Source organism: Pelodiscus sinensis, chromosome 2 (assembly GCF_049634645.1).
Source record: "Pelodiscus sinensis isolate JC-2024 chromosome 2, ASM4963464v1, whole genome shotgun sequence".
Classification (NCBI taxonomy): Eukaryota; Metazoa; Chordata; order Testudines; family Trionychidae; genus Pelodiscus; species Pelodiscus sinensis.
In genome coordinates, this window is record NC_134712.1 from 12,067,140 (window position 1) to 12,086,424 (window position 19,285).

A 19,285-nucleotide genomic window follows, 5' to 3' on the forward strand; every position below is an offset into this window, starting at 1 on the left:
AGACTTTTGGCTCTGAGTGATATTGGATGTAAATAGATATTTTCTAAAGCTACAGAGATTTTATTTGCTGCCCCTTTGGCAATAGAAGAGGAAAGCCAGAAACATTTAATTAAGAAAAACATAAGTGTATTTGTTTAGTATATTGTATGCCATCTGAAATATATTATGAGGCAGCAAGTACCTATTGGGCTGATATTTCTATTCCTGGCTTTACCTATTATGATACTTCATCCCTGGTCTTTGTGTACCATACAGAGTTCCAGGCAGCGTATGTTCCCTGGTAAACGTGGAAGACAAAACTGGAACTGAAGCTGTGCAGAAACCTGTTTGTATGTCTGCAGTGGTTAGCTGCTTTCAATACATGCCTCTGATTTAAGAGGATCTCAGACTTCATATATAATAACACTGCCACTGGATTGCTATGCGGTGTTGGGTAAGTTACATGGGGCACATTTTTCATAATAGAGTGTCTAAAATTAACCTCCTAAATGAAAAGCGGCGAGGAGTCCTGTGGCACCTTAGGCTGTGTCTAGACTACATGCCTCTGTCGGCAGAGGCATGTAGATTAGACACATAGGCAAAGGCAAATGAAGCCGCGATTTAAATGATTGCGGCTTCATTTACATTTACATGGCTGCCACACTGAGCCGACAAACAGCTGATCAGCTGTTTGTCGGCTCGCGCGCTAGTCTGGACGTTCCCCCTGTCGACATCAAAGCCCTTTGTCTGCAGCCCCGGTAAACCTCATCCCACGAGGAATAACGGGGCTGCCGACAAAGGGCTTTGATGTCGACAGGGGGAACATCCAGACTAGCGCGCGAGCCGACAAACAGCTAATCAGCAGTTTGTCGGCTCAGCGCGGCAGCCATGTAAATGTAAATGAAGCTGCAATCATTTAAATCGCGGCTTCATTTGCCTTTGCCTATGTGTCTAATCTACATGCCTCTGCCGACAGAGGCATGTAGTCTAGACACAGCCTTATAGACTAACTGAAGTGTAGGAGCATAAGCTTTCGTGGGCAAAGACCCACTTCGTCAGATGCATGAGACGAAGTGGGTCTTTGCCCATGAAAGCTACACTTCAGTTAGTCTATAAGGTGCCACAGGACTCCTCGCTGCTTTTGCAGATTCAGACGAACAAGGCTACCCCTCTGATACTTGACTCCTAAATGAAGTGTCTTGCATATGCTCAACAACAGTGAAAATCTGATCATTTATTTAGGCACCTGAGTTTAAAAATGTTGACTAGTATAACTTCTATATAGGATGATATAAATAAGGTGGTCATAATCACAGGGTTCAGAGGTTTAATTAATTAATTTTTGTAAGTTGATTTGAAATTATAAAGGCCTATGTAAGTGCTAAACATTATTACACTTGAGAATCCTAAAAAGGTCCATAGCACCAGTCAGGAATTATTCTACTAAACTTTTAACTTAGATAATAGCTTTTCATAGTGGGAAGGAAGAGATGTAAATCTTGTTTTGCAATGCCTGTATTGACACATGTAAGTTCACCCTCAGTTGGGTTTGACTCATCCTTAAGAACATAAGAACATAAGAACGGCCATACTGGGTCAGACCAAAGGTCCATCTAGCCCAGTATCCAGTCTGCCAACAGTAGCTAATACCAGATGTCCCAAAGGGAGGGATCACATGATCCCTCCCCTGTTACCCACTTCCAGAGAAACAGAGGCTAGGGATACCATTCCTACCCATCCTGGCTAATAGCCATTGATGGACCTAATCTCCATGAATCTATCTAGCTCTTTTTGGAACCCTGTTAAAGTTCTAGCTTTCACCACATCCTCTGGCAAGGAGTTCCCCAGGTTGACACTGTGCTGAGTGAAGAAAAACTTTCTTTTGTTTGTTTTAAACCTGCTATCTTTTAATTTCATTTGGTGACTCCTAGTTTTTATACTGTGGGAATAAGTAAATTGCTTTTCCTTCTTCTCTTTTTCCATACCACTCATGATTTTATAGACCTCTATAATATCGCCAGTCTCCTCTTTTCTAAGCTGAAAAGTCCAAGTCTTTTTAATCTCTGTTCCAAAGCCCTAATAATTTGTGTTGCCCTTTTCTGAACCTTTTCCAATGCCAATATATCTTTTTTGAGATGAGGCGACCACATCTTTATGCAGTATTCAAGATGTGGGCATACCATGGTTTTATATAGGGGCAATAAGATATCTTTTGTTTTGATCTTTATCTGCTTTTTAATGACTCCTAACATTCTATTTGCTTTTTTGACTGCCACTGCACACTGAGTGGATGTTTTCATAGAACTATCCACAGTGACTCCAAGATCTCTCTCTTGAGTAGTTGTAGCCAAATTAATTCCCATTGTATTGTATATATGTAGTTGGGATTATGTTTTCCAATGTGCATTACTTTACACTTATTAACATTAAATTTCATTTGCCATTTTGTCGCCCAATCCTTGAGCTCAGCTTGTAGATAGCTTTGTTTACAGATGCAGCATTTGTACCACACCTGTTTTTGTTACTTACACACTTTGTGAGAGAGGGATGGGAAAACATGTTACCATCATACAATTCACAGGACTAACGAACAAAACCCGTTAGCTATGCCTACACTGCACGCACGTTCCTGCGCAAGTAAATTTACAGTAAAGCATTGGAACAGAGGGCTTCTTGCGCAAGAGTTATTCCTCTTCCCACAAGGAATAAGCCCTTTTGTGCAAGAACTCTTGAACTAGAAGGCAGTGTGGATGGGCAACAGGGGTTTATTTCGCAAGAAACACTTATGGCTAAACTGGCCATCAGAGCTTTCTTGTGCAAAAGATCGTCCATACTGCCATGGACACTCTTGTGAAAAAGCACATGGCAGTGCGGACACACTCTTGCGCAAGAATTTTTGTGCAAGAAGTTTTGCGCAAAACAGTTCTTGCACAAGAAGCCTGCAGTGTAGACGTAGCTCCAGTGATCAAATGCTATTTAGTCTCATCAAAGCTCTAAACCTTGTTTTGGACAACCCTTGGAAGAGGTGTCAGGCTAATTTTGCACTATAAACTTACAATTTGAAAAATCCTTACCTCTGAGCGATGCAATTATGCCAAACTCACCCATGGTGTAGATAGCACTATGTCAGTGGGAGGGCTTCTCCCATCAATGTAGCTACCACCTCCAGTGGAGGTGAATTAAGTACACCTTAAGGGCCGTGTCTACATTGGCACCCCTTTCCGGAAAAGGGATGCTAATGTAGACTTCGGAATTGCAAATTCCACGGGGGATTTAAATATCCCCCGCGGCATTTGCATTTACATGGCTGCCGCTTTTTTCCGGCTTGGGGATAAGCTGGAGAAAAGCGCCAGTCTAGACGTGATTCTCCAGAAAATAAGCCCTTTTCCAGAGGATCTCTTATTCCTACTTGAAATGGCTTGAAAGTAGGAATAAAAGATCCCCCGGGAAAGGGCTTATTTTCCAGAGAATCACGTCTAGACTGGCGCTTTTCTCAGGCTTATCCCCAAGCCGGAAAACAGCAGCAGCCATGTAAATGCAAATGCCACGGGGGATATTTAAATCCCCCATGGAATTTGCAATTCCAAAGTCTACATTAGCATCCCTTTTCCAGAAAGGGGTGCCAATGTAGACACAACCCAATTGTAGAAGGTGTTCCATTTGCATAGTAGTGTCCACTAAAGCACCAATTCAATGTAACTGCATCCTCTTAAATGTAGACCAAGGTTGGGCGATAATTTTTGATGGGGCATCATTCGAAGATTTTGGAAAGTGGTCAAAGACTGAACTCTTCCAGTATATTAATGGAGTAGATGCAGGGTCTGGGATGGAGGTTGGGTGCAGAAGGGAGCTTGGAGTAAGGGATTGGGTTACAAAAGGGCATGTGGGGTCTGTGAGGGAGTTTGAGTGAAGGATGCAGTTATGACTGGGGTGTAGGACTGGGGTGTAGGAGGGGCTATGGGGGCTTGGGTTGTGACCTAGGGCACAAACGGGTTATGACCTAAGGCAAGGGATTGGGGTGCAGGGGTTTGGGTTGTGACCTAAAGCAGGAGGAGGTTGTGACCTGGGGCAAGGAATTAGTGTGCAAGGGTTTGGGCTGTGACCTAAGGCAGTAAGGGATTGTGATTTGGGGCAGGGGACAGGGTTGCAGGATGGGGTTCAGGGGTTTGGCTTTTGACCTAGAAACAGAGGATTCAGGTGCAGGAGGGGGAAGAGGGTTTGGGTCATGTGGGGTAGAGGCACAGGAACGAGGCAGAGGGTTGGGGGGAGGAAGGGGCTGGGGTGCCAGAGGTAGGCTCTTTCCAGGAGACTTACCTAGGTGACTTCCAGCCAGCAGCCCAGCATGTTTCTCAGGAAGGATTCCTGCCTGCCCCACCCCCACACAGGCTCCAGGGGCCATGTGCATCTGTGAATGAAAGGCAGAGGGGAGGGGGAAGTGGTGCTTTGCATGCTGCCTCCAACAGGCAGCTCCCATTGGCTAGAAATCAGCCAATGGGATCATGTTGGCGTAGGGACAGTGCATGAAGCCTCTCTCCTGCTTTTCTGAGAAATATGCAGGAGGGGGCGGGGCAGGCAGAGAGTCTGCCTGAAGCTCCCTGCTGCATCCATGGGCTGGATCTGGCGGTTTAGCAGGCGAGATCTGGCCCACCAGCCCTATTTTGCCCAGGCCTGGTATAGACCTATTCAAATCCTTTATTGCATCTTTGGGCTCCACTGCAATATAATAAGGGATTAAACCACTAATAATTCATAGGATTATTGACAGAATTTTCCCATATGGGGGCAGAGAGCGGGGTGAGGGGGATGAGTGAAACCTCAGAAAGTTCAGACAACCTATTAGGATGATCCAGACTGAACCTCTTCAGGGTTACCCATAATTGTTATCCCCAATGTCATTCAAGAATACTAGTAGTTCATGGACTGACATAGCATAAGCAACCCATTGGCTTTTGTCTCTGGCACTGTTTCCCAAGGTGGCTGATAACAGGCTCAGTCTATTCCACAGAGGATGTATTCACAGCTTACCCTGCTACATTTACTATAAACAAAAGACAAAGAATGTTAAACTTTCTAACAGAATGCCACTCTAGCTATTCAGATTATTATTTTTTTTTTTTTTTTTAGGCATAGAGCTGATTTGGCTGTAGGAAATCTCATGTATTAGGGAAAGATCAATACCACAACTAATGGCCTAAGGTATCAAGAAACCTCACCAGAGGAAATGAGAATGTTGTCTGGAAACCAGATGATGATAATCCTCAGGATAAATGGATTTAGAGATTTCAAAAGCCGTTTTAGTAAACAGAGGGCAGACTTAGGTAGTTATTTCAACACGCTCCTTTACAAAAGGGGAAGAGATTGCCATTTTCCTGTTTGATTTTAGGCCTGACATTGACGGCTCTTGGTAAACATTTATTAACTATTCAGATGTAGACTGAAGGCAGCCATAGAGTCTCTCTGTGCTCCAGAAGAACGCTGTCATAGGCTGCCCCCCAGGCCCGGTCAAAGAGTTTGCGGGGCCTAAGGTGACATGTTGTAGTTGGCTGCACCACATCAGCCAGGACAGCAAATGAGCAGCCGGACAGGCGGGGGCCGGGCAGCGCGGGCCCTGAAGGTGCAGGGCCTAAAGCAACCACTGCTCGCCTTGCCTTAAGGCCGGGCCTGGCTGTCCCACTTTGAAGATTTCATAGAATCATAGAATACTAGGACTGGAAGGGACCTCAAGAGGTCATCGAGTCCAGTCCCCTGCCCTCACAGCAGGACCAAATACTGTCTAGACCATCCCTGATAGGCATTTATCTAACCTACTCTTAAATATCTCCAGATATGGGGATTCCACAACCTCCCTGGGCAATTTATTTCAGTGTTTAACTACCCTGACAGTTAAGAACTTTTTCCTAATGTCCAACCTAAACCTCCCTTACTGCAGTTTAAGCCCATTGCTTCTTGTTCTATCCACAGAGGCCAGGAAGAACAAGTTTTCTCCCTCCTCCTTATGACATCCTTTTAGATACCTGAAAATGGCTATCATGTCCCCCCTTAGTCTTCTCTTTTCTAAACTACACAAACCCAGTTCTTTCAGCCTTCCTTCATAGGTCATGTTCTCTAGACCTTTAATCATTCTTGTTGCTCTTCTCTGGACCCTCTCCAATTTTTCCACATCTTTCTTGAAATGTGGTGCCCAGAACTGGACACAATACTCCAACTGAGGCCTAACCAGCACAGAGTAGAGCGGAAGAATGACTTCTCATGTCTTGCTCACAACACACCTGTTAATGCATCCCAGAATCATGTTTGCTTTTTTTGCAACAGCAACACACTGCTGACTCATATTCAGCTTGTGGTCCACTATAACCCCTAGATCCCTTTCTGCCATACTCCTTCCTAGAGAGTCGCTTCTCATTCTGTATGTATGAAACCGATTGTTCCTTCCTAAGTGAAGCACTTTGCATTTGTCTTTATTAAACTTCATCCTGTTTACCTCAGACCGTTTCTCCAATTTGTCCAGATCACTTTGAATTATGACCCTATCCTCCTGAGCAGTCGCAACCCCTCCCAGCTTCTTATCATCTGCAAACTTAATAAGCGTACTTTCTATGCCAATATCTAAATCGTTGATGAAGATATTGAACAGAGCCAGGGAATTTTTATATCACGATAGGATGTTTTTGAATTTCCCACGCTTCATTTGCATAATCGCAGCCAGCCACTTTTTTGAAATATCCTATTTTGAGATAAAAAACTCTGTTTAGATGTGATTATTTAGAGAAAAGAACCCTTCTTTCGAAATAACCCTTACTCCTTATAAAATGAGGTTTAAGGGTTATTTTGAAAGAAGAGTTTTTTCTCAAAATAACCGCGTCTAAACAGAGTTTTTTATCTCGAAATAGGGTATTTTGAAAAAGCGGCCGGCCACGATTATGGAAATGACGCCTGGGAAATTCAAATCTGCACTTCATTTACAATTTTGCTCGGCTGCATTTGCATTCCTCTCTCGACAGAGGAATGCAATGTAGACACCCTGAGAGACGAACGAAAGTACATATAATAACTTGAGCTTTTGTGGGCAAAACCCACTTTTCTTCAGAAGTGGGTATTGCCCACAAAAGCTCGTGATCCAGGATCCCTCTGAGCTTCACAGTAGCATGGCCCTGCAGCTGCTTAATGAGCTCCCCCCCAGGGGCTAAGAGCTGTCTGTCTGGGGGAGAAGCACTTCTCCCTCGGCTACAGCAGCGGATCCCTGCTGAAAACAGAGCAGAAAGTGTCTCCCAGGCAGTCGAGCACAACTCAGCTGTTAAGTCACTCACTCCCCTGGGATGTAGGAGACCCAGCTTCATGTCTCTGCTCAGAGAAGGGACTCAAGCCAGCTCTAGCTGTGAACATCTAGCCTGACCTTCTGTGTAGCACAGACTTTGGAATCGCATCCAAAGGAATTATGGGGCCTTTCAGCCCCCTAGGATGGAATTTTGACTCACCTAAGTAAGCATGTCCTCAAGTAATTCCATTGACATCACAATCTCAAACGGCATTCACAGGAAATCTCTAACTTCTGTTTGGACACACTTTCAAAAGCAGTGAATCCCAAATGGGTAATCAGGTGTGGCCATTAATGGCCACATCTGTCACCTGTGGTGCAGTATCAGGCTTTGCAAATTGCCCCACTGAAATAAATGGGACAACGTGTGGAGTAAGACTCTATTCCATAAAAATAAGTGTAGCAGAACTGATCTCTTTGACACCGATCCTGCAGAGACTTCATAAATGTTAAGACCAGAAGAGTCCATTGTGGTTAGAGCTGGAAGGGAAACAGGTTTCCCATCCCACCACAGTTTTCAAGAATTTTCATTCCCTTTTTGCATAAGAACAAAAACAGGACCTTTCAAAGCTTTTTGCAAAAAGAGAAAGAAACTCCATCCCAGAGCAGCCTACAGTTCAGATGTGAGGGTATTCGATCATCTACCATGTGGGAGACCCACATTCACGTTTCTGTTCTGAATGAGGCAGAGAGGGGATTCAAGCCAGCTCTCACTGTGAGCATCTAGTCTGACCTTCTGCATAGCACCTAGGGTACGTCTAGGGAATTACACCTAGGGTACGTCTAGACTATAGGCTTTTATCGATAGAGGCTTTGTTGACAGATACTGTTGACAAAGCTTCTGTCAACAAAGAGCGTCTAGACTACAGTCAGTTCTGTCGACAAAGCAAGCTGCTTTGTCAACATGAGCGTGTAGACGCAAAGGACAGTATAGATGCAATAACACCTTCTGTTGATAGAACTCTGTCAACAAAAGGTGTTCTTCCTTGTAGAATGAGGTTTACCACCATCGACAAAACTGCCAAGTTCTGTTGACTTTATGTCGACAGAACTCGGTGGTAGTGTAGACGCAGGTATAGTTCTGTCAACAAAAGTCCACTTTTGTCAACAAAACCCTCTAGTCTAGACACACCCCTAGTGAGTCCTGCATCAAGCCCAGTAACTTACTGTTGACTTAGAGCATCTCTCTTAGGGTATGTCTACACTAGCCCCCTAGTTCGAACTAGGGAGGCTAATGTAGGCATTCAAAGTTGCAAATGAAGCCTGGGATTTAAATATCCCAGGCTTTGTTTCCATCTTCCCATCCGGGCACCATTTTTAAATCCCCTTAGTCCGAACTAACTGCCCGCGGCTACACGCAGCAGTCAAACGTTAACACAAACTGAGTCCTTAGTTCAAGTTAACTGTTACACCTCGTACCACTGTTACACCATGTAACTACCACGAGGTGTAACAGTTAACTTGAACTAAGGACTTAGTTCGAGTTAACGTTTGACTGCCGCATGTAGCCGTGGGCAGTTAGTTCGGACTATGGGGATTTAAAAATGGCGCCTGGACAAGAAGATGCAAATAAAGCCCGGTATATTTAAATTCCGGGCTTCATTTGCAACTTCGAATGCCTACATTAGACTCCCTAGTTCGAACTAGGGGGCTAGAGTAGACATACCCTTAGAAAGAAACCCAATCTTGATGTAATGACTCCAAGTAATCAAGAATGTACCACTTCATGGAAATCAATGGGGCCGCTCGGCTGTACAAAGTTTAGCGTGTCGGTCTTTGTAGTATTGGATCCTAAAACATCATCAGCCTTTTTACTAATAATGTTATGGGGGAAATATCTAATTTTTACAAGGAAACAAGGAACTGCCTGTGGTCATTAAAGATCCACGGACATTTCTTGTAAGATTAGGAATGTTAGCTCCGGTGTGGTCTTGTGCCTTTGAATGTTTTATCACTTCCCCCTTCCCAGTAGTGTCTCCAACATTGTATTTAAAAAATACAGGACTGTTTTCTTAGCAACCTTAAGAAGGAATACCCTGTACCCAGAGAGGCCAGGAGTGGCATACCCAGTACCACGAGCGGTAGGGCACACTAACAAGGTAGTAGCTGAGAAAACCTTCCTGTCCTGCAGCAGCCAGGCACTCTTGGCTGTTAGGACCCAAATCCTGCTGGTCAGGATCTCTTGGGGTACGTCTACACAGCACGCTTATTTCAGAATAAGCTATTTCGGATTTTTTTCCAAAATAACATATTTCACAGTAGCATATCTACACTACAGGGAAGCCTCAAAATTAGTCCGAGGCTGGCTTCCCTAGTGTGGATGTGCTACCTCAATTTAGAGCCCCAGGGGGCACTGGGGAGTAATTCCTTTAAATGGACCTGGGGAGGAGCTATTTGGAAGTAGCAGCAGTGGAGAGTCCACACTACTGCTATTCCGGAATAAGCGTTATTCCTCGTGGAATGAGGTTTACAGACTTTGAAATAAGCCGTCCGCTTTTTGAAATTATTTCGAAATAACAATGCGAGTGTCTACACAGCAATTCAGTTATTTTGAAATAACTCTGCTGAGCAGACACACCCTTGCTGATTCCAAGCCCTTGACAAGCCCCTGCCTGCTTTCCTGTTCAGGCTCTGTCTAGCAGGGCACCTGGATGGGGCTGCATGCCCTGGAGCTGTGCTGAAGGGCCAGGATCAGGGAGGGACTTTGTGTGGCAGTGGGGTTAGTGCTCCGAAGCTACGTCTATACTATACTCTCTTGCGCAAGAACATATGCAAATGAGGTGAAGCGGTGAATATTGCTGCACCTCATTTGCATACTTAATGAACCGCCATTTTTGCTCAAGGGACTTTTGAGCAAAAAGGAGACGTCTACACTACTCCTTTTTGCAAAAAACTCGACTTGTGCAAGAGCCGTTCTCCCTGAAAAAAAGTGGCAGAACGGCTCTTGTGCAAAAGGGGGTTTTGTGCAAGAAAGAGCTGTGTAGACTGCTCCTTCTTGCGCAAAAGCCCCTTTCACAAAAATGGCGGCTCATTAAGTATGCAAATGAGGTGCGGCGATATTCATCGCTGCACCTCATTTGCATATGTTCTTGCACAAGAAAGTGCAATGTAGTTGTAGCCCTGGGGTGTTTCCTTCCCCATTTTCAGTCTTTGCCAATGTTCCCCACAGAGGAGCTTGCATGCTGGTTGTGGCTGCTGCTCCTACATCAGTGGGGAGCGAGGCAGGCAGGGAGCCTGATCCTGGCAGCCAAGACCACCTGCACAGAGCCCCGTCTGCTTTCTCTGCTGGACAGAGCCCACTCTTGATTTCAGGCTTCCAGTGCGACTCAGCCAGGTCTCCACGTCCCGCCCGCAATAACCTTACTATGCTTCCAGGGCACGCAAGGCCTATAGTTTGGGAACCTCTGCACTATGCATACATGGGTTCAGTAAATCCTGGAACCAGTTCGGCATTACTACATTATTTAATTTTACAAACTATATCATCGGAAGGTACAGTAATAATAAAACAGCCTTTGCATAATGATACTATTTTAATATGTTGAAATATAGGATAAAAGGCATCTGGCACTGATTTAGCAGGGGACAGGCAATTTTCTGTTTTGCTTCCTGACAATAAAGCAAGCACAGCAAACTTCTGAGTTTCTATCAGCTCCCTCTGTGGCTGTGCCTATCTTCTTCTCTGCCAGTTCCAAACATATCAGTCCCCATTTCTTGGCCCTGTCCTTGCTTGCATAATTCTGCCTACTGCTTCCATAGAATACAATATTTTTCTTCTTCCTCTTTTCAGTTTGTTATTGTGTGCTGTTACAGAGCACCAGAGGTGGCTGAAAATCAGCAATGGGTGCGATGCAATGTGTGACATGCCCAGGTGTGCCGCTGAAACATTGGTATGTATTTGCAGGCAACAGCCTCAGAGATGAGTCAGCATCAGACATGCTAAGTCCTACTGACCCATACCTACTGGCTCCAGTGGCTACTGATCCAGCTAGCAAAGTGATTCCAGGAGATGTGCTGTTATGAACCTTATTTTTCTGAAAAAATATCAGCAGACTTGTTGGATTAAATGTCATCAAAACAGCAGAACTGTGCAAAGACATTTTAATGTGTTGATCTTTTATCTGTGTGTGTTCTGTACAGGTTTGCATCAGCTGTGTGTGTGTGCTGGGTGAGTGTATGTATAAACTTCCTGCATAGTGAACATGGCTACATTAGACTAGCAGAAAATGGGCTCATTTTCCAAGTTGTGCCGCAGAAGAAGAACTGTGAGAGGTGATGAGTCATTCCTGATCTAGAGTTTGATTAAGCCACATACAAGAACCAGTCATTCCTGTGTTAGGCTGGTCTGGTGACTCTCAGAACAGGTATTATGGGCCTTGTACTCTACAACGTTTTGTCAACAAAAGTCAGATTTTGTTAACAAAACAGCGGAGGTGTACACTCTATAATGTTCCTCCTGCTGATTTAACTCCTCTGCTACACTGACACAACAAAATCGGCTTACTGAGTGGCATAGAGCTCTTTGCAATGAAGTTAGAATGGCCCATTGTTGGTGTAGATGCTGCACTTGTTTATGTGAACCCTAAGTGGCGTCCACAATGCCTATTATGATCACTATAGTAAGCAGTTTCTACTCTGCTGCCTTGCATCCAGGTACACAGACACACAACCCTTCCTCTTTAAAGCCCCTGGAGATTTTGAAATTCCACTTCCTGTTTGCTTGGTATTGACAGCTCATGTTGCACCTTCCCAGCTGACTATGGCAGCTTTCCACAGCAAATGTGCTCCCACTTAGAGTACACCAGAGTGGCTGGATCCATCGGATCTGCGGAGAGAGGAGTATGTGCAGACACAGCTCCGATCCAGCCATTGGAACTTTCACATCCAGAGCTCAAGGCATGGATAGGAAGAAGCATGAACGTGTTGTGATAAGATGAAGGAGCTGCGGCAGGTGCACCAGAAGGTAAGGGAAGCAAACCATTGCTCTAGTGAGATGCCAAAAACACGCCGCTTCTACAAGGAACTGCACATCATCCTCTGCAGTGACTCAACCTCCACTGTCAAGAACCCTATGGATGCACTGGGGGCAGGAGCTGGAGGCAACATATAGTGGAGTCAATCCCAAGGACAAAGTGGTGGACAAGGAGGTCAAGCTGGAGGAGGAGGTGGGACAGACGACAGTCTCATCTGGTGCAGGGCTAGCTAGGACACTTTTTGAGTTAATCCTAGCAATCCAGCTCAGGCACACCTGAAGCAAGAGAGGGGAGCTCCAGTACATACTCATTTTGCTTTGATAATGCACGGTTACATGAAGTAGGGGTGTCCTTTATTTTATCACGTGGCGCATGTAGGCCAGGGATAGAAATGAACAACACTAGATATTGTTTGCGTCTATGTCTCATTCCCTTGTGCAGCTATGCAGCGAGGGCTGTATTTTAATGCAGACCAAGATCTCCTGGTCTGAAGGTGCATACACTCTGGAGATGTGCCCTGGCATCTTCCGCTACCCTCAGTAGTACGATTTCAGCTTTGCTCACCTCTGCCTACGTAAAATGGCTCCAGCACTCAGAACAGAGCTGGCACTGATGCCCGTCTGAAACCACCCAGGCCATTTGTCTCGTCTTGCACCTTCCCTCCCCCTCTCAGCTGAACTCGCCATATTTAGTGCTCTCATCGAGCGGAGTGCTTGCCAAGAGAAAGTGAGAACAGGGTAGATGTAATTTTTATGATGCAAGACTGAGAGTGCATTCACCATATTGACTTTGTGTATTTCTTTTACTGTTGCAGATGTGCCCTAGAGGGCCAGCTCCTACACACTGTCAGAGTGCCTTCTCCAGACAAGGAGGTGAACGAGGATAAGGAGGGCATATTTGGAGAAGTGCTGCATGCATGTGATCATAGCAAGCACAGCGCAAGGGGGAAACAAGAAATGAAAAACGGATAAGCAGGAGAGGAGACAGGGGCAAGAGTGGGTAATCGAGGAGCAGGAGCGGATGATAAAGCTCATGGAGGACTAAAAGATATTCAGGTCCCTGATTGTGTAGCAGTCAGAATACAGCTGTGTTTGACTGCCTGTGCCGCCCATATAGAAATGCATTCCATGCCTTCCTTCAAACTTCCCACACACATTCCTCATGTGTTCCCAGCCCATCACCATATCCCTTGCACTCTTCCCCTAGGGGCATGTTCCACAATGACAGCCATGAGATCCTCATTTCAGAGAATACTGCTCAGTGTCATGTCCCTTAGGAGGAATGTTAATCTGTGTATTGCTATTTAATAAAAATGTAGTGCTGCAATGCAATAATTCTTTGGGTCCTACATTGCTGGGATTCATTGTCAAAATGCTACTTCAAAGCTTTCCTGATTCTCCCGTGGCTTCATACATGTTAGGCAGAACACAGCAGGCTGCTATGACCTAAGCTGCCAAAAAAGGTAGCACTAGCAGCCCTTTAGTCTGCCAAATGAATATTCCATGGTCATTCTTCACCTGCTAAACCTGTTGTTGAAGTATTCCTTGCTGCTGTCAAGGTTTTCAGTAGAAGGCTTCATGAGCCATGAAAATAATGAGTAGACTGGATCTCCCAGGGTTACAATGGACATTTTCACATCCCATATTTTCTGGTCTGGAAAAAATATCTCTACATGCAGCTTTCTATACAGACCAGTGTTCCTGAAGATGCATGCATCATGCACATTCCCTGAGGACCCTGCATTGATGTAAGTGACATGACCATGTGCTTCATCAGTGCCTGCAATATCATAGAGAAGTAGCCCTTTCTGTTGATGTACTATGGTGCAAGATGATATGTAATTTTTTTGATGCAAGACTGGGGCAGAGCAGGGGTGGAATGAGGTGGGGTGAGACAGGGACTCAGTGGACAGGGCACAGTGGGCACAGCACCTGGAGAGGAGCAGGTGTGGAGCACCCCCAAGGAAAACTGAAAGTCAGTGCCTGTGTCTGCAGCCACTGCTCATCATCTTATACCTGCATCGCAACCTGATCCCACCACTCAGAGCTGGTTTCCCAAGCTCAGTAGTGATGGTTCGTTGGGTGCACCTGCTCCATGACAGCAACATCAGTGTCGACATGTTTCTTCCCACGGCACCCAGCAGGGCAGGCACCATGGATTCCTGTTCCGATTTGCAGATCATAAAATACTGCAGGATCAGCCACGTTGTGTTCATCCTGCTGTAAGCAGGGGCTGAACTACTGCTTGCAATCAGCCAGCAGCCCTAGGGGTGGGTATGCTCACTCAAATTGTTTAGCCTTGCAAGGTAAGTAACTGTGAGGTGTAAATACAGCTCATGCTGGCATGGGGAAGGAATCCGGGGTGTGGTTTTGTAAATCCAATTCAGCCAGGGCTGATGGAGGACTGGTTGTTAGAATGGAATTTGATGTACTGTAACTAATTTGGGCTGATGTGGGGTCACAAATTATGCTACCCATGAATGTGGGAACTGTAAAATATGACACCAGTGTTTGCAGGAGAGACACCATCACTGAAAGAGGTCTCAGATAAACAAGCCTCCCCCTTCCCAAGTTGAGTGAACGGAGCTGGGGGGGGGGAGGGGGCTTGAGCCAGCCTGCTCATGCCTGCCAGGTGTGAGCTGTAAAACTGGTTCAACCTGCCTTCCCCCCTCCCCCACCTTGTTTTAAGGATAGATCTAAAGCAGACTCTATCAGAAGACTTTTTGCTAGTTCAGTGGGAGCTGGAATCTTTTGCCAGCCTAGGTGCTGGCTAAAGAGTTGAAATCACTAAGAGCTGAAGTCACTGGTTTGGCCTGGAGCCAGACCCATTGCAGCCAGCGGAACAGCTGGTGGGAGTGACCGGCGGCCAGCCAGTAGGAACAGAGGCAGGCGGCCAGCGGAAGAGCTGGTGGGAGCGACCGGCAGCCAGCCGGTAGGAGCTGTGGCAGGCAGCCAGTGGACCACAGGAGCATCACAAGGGTGGCATGGCCTCAAGCTCAATGAGTGGAGTCATCAGGGTGATGTGTCAGGGTCTGCAGAGCTGTAAGTGGGGTGTTTGAAGTGGGGTACGGAGAAAGTTTGGGTACATGAATGGAACCCTTACCTTGTTGGACTAGTGAGCCTGAGAGGCAAAAGACATTGCTCAATCCATTTGAGCTGGGACGGTTACTCGTGGGCGGGGGGGGGGGGAGTTATGAACTCTGTTTGTGGTATTTTCCCAAGTTAATGCCATGTCACTTCCCTCTCCCTCTTTCATTAAAAGTTTCTTTTCTATGCTCAGACTCTGTGCTGCGAGTGGGGAAGCATTGCCTCTCAGAGGCGCCCAGGGATGTGTGAATTTCCCAGGCTACTGGGTGGGGGCTCAAGCCGGTTCTGTGTGAGAAGGATGAAAAGGGACCCCTAGATATTGAACCCGGCCCTGGCTGCTGCTGGCACTACCCAGCAGAAGGGTTACAGTGCTCATCGCAAGACCGGAAAGCAGTGCAGGATCCACGCTTTCAGTCAGACATGGGGGGGGCACAAAGTTTGCAGGAGCAACGGAACAAGGGCACAAGATAGAGCTGGAAGCCCTTGGAATTATGGAATGGAGAAAACTGCATCATGGGACAATGAGCCTGCCCTCATGATGCACTGCAATCCAGAAGATGGCACTTTGCACCATGGGATAGTTACCCACAGTGCACTTCTCTCCTTGTCGGTGCTAGAACACTTGCTGTGGATGTGTTCCCTTGACACATTGTGTGAACATACACAAGTGATGTACAGGCCGTCCCCGGGTTACGTACAAGATAGGGACTGTAGGTTTGTTCTTAAGTTGAATTTGTACATAAGTCAGAACTGGCGTCAGCCGCTGCTGAAACTGATCAGTTTCAACCGCGGCTGAATCTGGATGCCAGTTCTGACTTACATACAGATTCAACTTAAGAAACCCAGGCATCCCCAAGTCAGCTGCTGCTGAAACTGATCAGCGGCTGATTCCAGGAAGCCTGGGGCAGAGCAACTCTGCCTCGGGCTTCCTGTAGTCAGCCGCTGGTCAGTTTCAGCAGCGGCTGACTTGGGGACGCCTGGGGCAGAGCAGCTGGGGTGCTGCTGGGTTGCTCCAGTAGCGCGGCTCCTCGGCACTACTGGAGCAACCCAGCAGCACCCCAGCTGCTCTGCCCCAGGTGTCCTGATTCAGCCGCTGCTGAAACTGACCAGCAGCGGCTGAATCAGGACGCCTGGGGCAGAGCTGCTGGGGTGCTGCTGGGTTGGTCCAGAGCGGCGCTGCGGGACCAGCCCAGCAGCCCCCAGCTGCTCTACCTCAGGGGTAGGCAAGAAAAGCCTGGTCTTCTGGGGGGGGGGCACTAGCTGTACCCCCCCCAGCAGACCAGGGAGATGAGGGTAGCGGGACCACCCAAGTCCTCCATGGCTTTGCTCCGTCTCCCTGGTCTGCTGACCTGGGAGACGCGGAGCAAAGCTGCAGAGCACGTGGGCAGCGGGACGGCTGTCCCACTGTCCAGGCGCGCGGCGGCTGTCCCACTGCTGGCGTGCTCCGAGGCTTTGCTCCCCATCTCCCTGGTCTGCTGGTCAGACCAGGGAGACGGGGAGCAAAGCCGCGGAGCACGCCCGCAGCGGGACAGCCCAAGCGCGCCTGGGCTGTCCCCCTGTGGGCGTGCCCCAAGGCTTTGCTCCCCATCTCCCTGCAGACCAGGGAGACGGAGAGCAAAGCCGCAGAGCATGCCCGCAGCGGGACAGCCCGGGCACCCTTGAGCTGTCCCCCTGCGGGCGTGCTCCGCGGCTTTGCTCCTGTCCCCCTTGTCTGCTGGGGGGGTCCAGAAAAGCCGCTGGACCCCCCCCCCCCCAGCAGACCAGGGACACCAGAGCAAAGCCACCGCCTGGGCGGCTTTGCTCGTTTGCTCAGGAGCAAAGCCGCCGCCAGGCAGCGGCTTTGCTCTAGTGTCCCTGGTCTGCTGGGGGGGGTCCAGTGGGTTTGCTGGACCCCCGCAGCAGACCAGGGAGACCAGGAGAAGCTTTTCTCGCCCCAGAGGACACGGGTGGCGACCCGCCGCCCGTGAGCTCCGGGGCGAGAAAAGCCCCACTCTGCCACATAAGTCGGATCCGCGTAAGTCGGGGACTGCCTGTACTACCATAGTACAAACTGGAATACCAGTTTTTCTGTGAGACTAAGGTCAATGTTTACACTTTAGAGTTAAGCATGTTATATTTTGTCTATGTTATGTTATGTCTATGTAAGCTAGGTATTCCAGTCTCCTATGTGTTGCTTCATACTTGGATCTCTTCTCCTCCTGATAGTAATGACAAGACTCCACAAATGTCACCCTACTCCAGCCCTGATCTTATCCCTAGACCTACTTAGGGTGACCAGATCGCAAGTGTTAAAAAATCAGGACATGTTTTTCTGGGAGAAGGGTGTATAGTTGCCTATATAAGGGTGTGTCTACAATGCAGCCATTTTTCCAGAAAATCAATACTTGCGTTCACACTGCTATTACATTCTTTCGACAGAAAGTCGAAAGAAAGGAGGGGATTTTCCGATGGTGGTAAACCTCATTCTACGAGGAAGAAGCCTTTTTCCAAAAAAGCTTTTTTGGAAAAAGGCATGTGTGGATGCAGAAGAGATGTGTGTGGATACAGATGCCCTGTGGCCACTCTGTCCAGACCAATCACAACTTAAATGCAAGATAGCATCCAATCCATGTGGACACTATCTTTCAAAAAAGCGCATTGCTTTTCCATTGTGCTTTTGCTGTGTGGACGCTCTCTTTGGACATAAGCTTTTCTGGAAGATGTCTTCTGGAAAAGCTTCTTCTGAAAGAAGCTTGCAATCTAGACGTAGCCTCAGACAAAGCTCCTAATATCAGGACATCTGGTCACCTTTGTCCCACACCAGCCCTGCTCTGGCTCCCAGCTTTACTTTTGCCCAGGTCAGTACTACTCTTGACTTCTGTTTCCAGTGCTGATGCCTGGCTCCAACCACTGGGCCTGACTGCCACTGTCCCACTAGATCTGATCATCTCATTTTCTGACAAACTGGAGTAATACGCAGCGAGACTTTCTTTGTCTTCTCAGCATTATACTTTAAGAGTAGAAGTCCCCAAAAGAAGAAAAAGAAGGCAGGCAGTTAGGCCTGGAATTTTGACTTCTTCCAGAAGGCTCGATTGAGTTTGTCAGTCATGCCTTATTTTGCCCTTTTTCATTTTTCAAGAGTAATTAAACACATTGACGTCTGCTTGGATCTTCCATTTGACTAGCTATCCACCTTTATTGACAAGTTAAAATCTATGCAGAAGAGGTTCAACCTGGTTGTCCAGACTGGCTTTATTTTATGAGGACTTCATGACACCAAGTAATTAGCAATAAAAAATACTGTTCTAGAATGGTGTATGACATTAGGGTTGCAGTAATTTGGTTTCTAACTGAATGATCTGACAGCTACTGCAAGATTCATTAAGTGAATGAAATCTGACTAGACTGTTATAATTATTTTATATAGCACATTTCTGCCCAAATTACTTTCTTTGACATACTCTTTTTGGAGTTATTGACAAGGGACTGCATGGTTTGGGGGATTGGTAACAGGATATGGAACCTTGTGTTGCCTCTTCAGATCAAACCCCAGTCAATAATGACAGTGTTTCCAACTGATGCTTTCTGAATGACAATTGCAAGATGAACTGGTGATCTTTGACCAGTTTCCAGAAGGCAATTACCCACATTGCACACACAAAAACACATTAATACTGTGGGTGCCGTTCTTGTTGGCAGTTTCACTGTTGAGGCCAAGGGATAAATGACTCCTCCTTCCATCTCTAGTAGTCAATTCAGATTGAAGCTGTGGCAAACTTCTGAGAAAGTTTACATTGGTGTTACCCCGGTTGTATCTAGCCTCTGAGTGCCGAATGCTGGGATTGGTGGATTAAGGATAAATCCCTCAATGATCGCCCTCTTCTGTTCATTCCCATTCAATCATCCGACATTGGCCCTTGTCAGAAGACATGATATTGGGTTAAATGGACCAT

The 19,285-nt window shown here is 46.8% G+C and overlaps 1 long non-coding RNA gene across 1 annotated transcript in view; it reads left to right on the forward strand.

Moving 5' to 3' along the window:
- Positions 1-15,001: 15,001 nt before the first annotated feature.
- The window catches only part of LOC142826685 (uncharacterized), a 98,326-nt gene continuing 94,042 nt past the window's right edge, over positions 15,002-19,285 (forward strand). The window contains exon 1 of the long non-coding RNA XR_012900886.1: positions 15,002-15,308. This is a non-coding gene — a long non-coding RNA (uncharacterized LOC142826685). The remainder of the gene's footprint in view (positions 15,309-19,285) is intronic.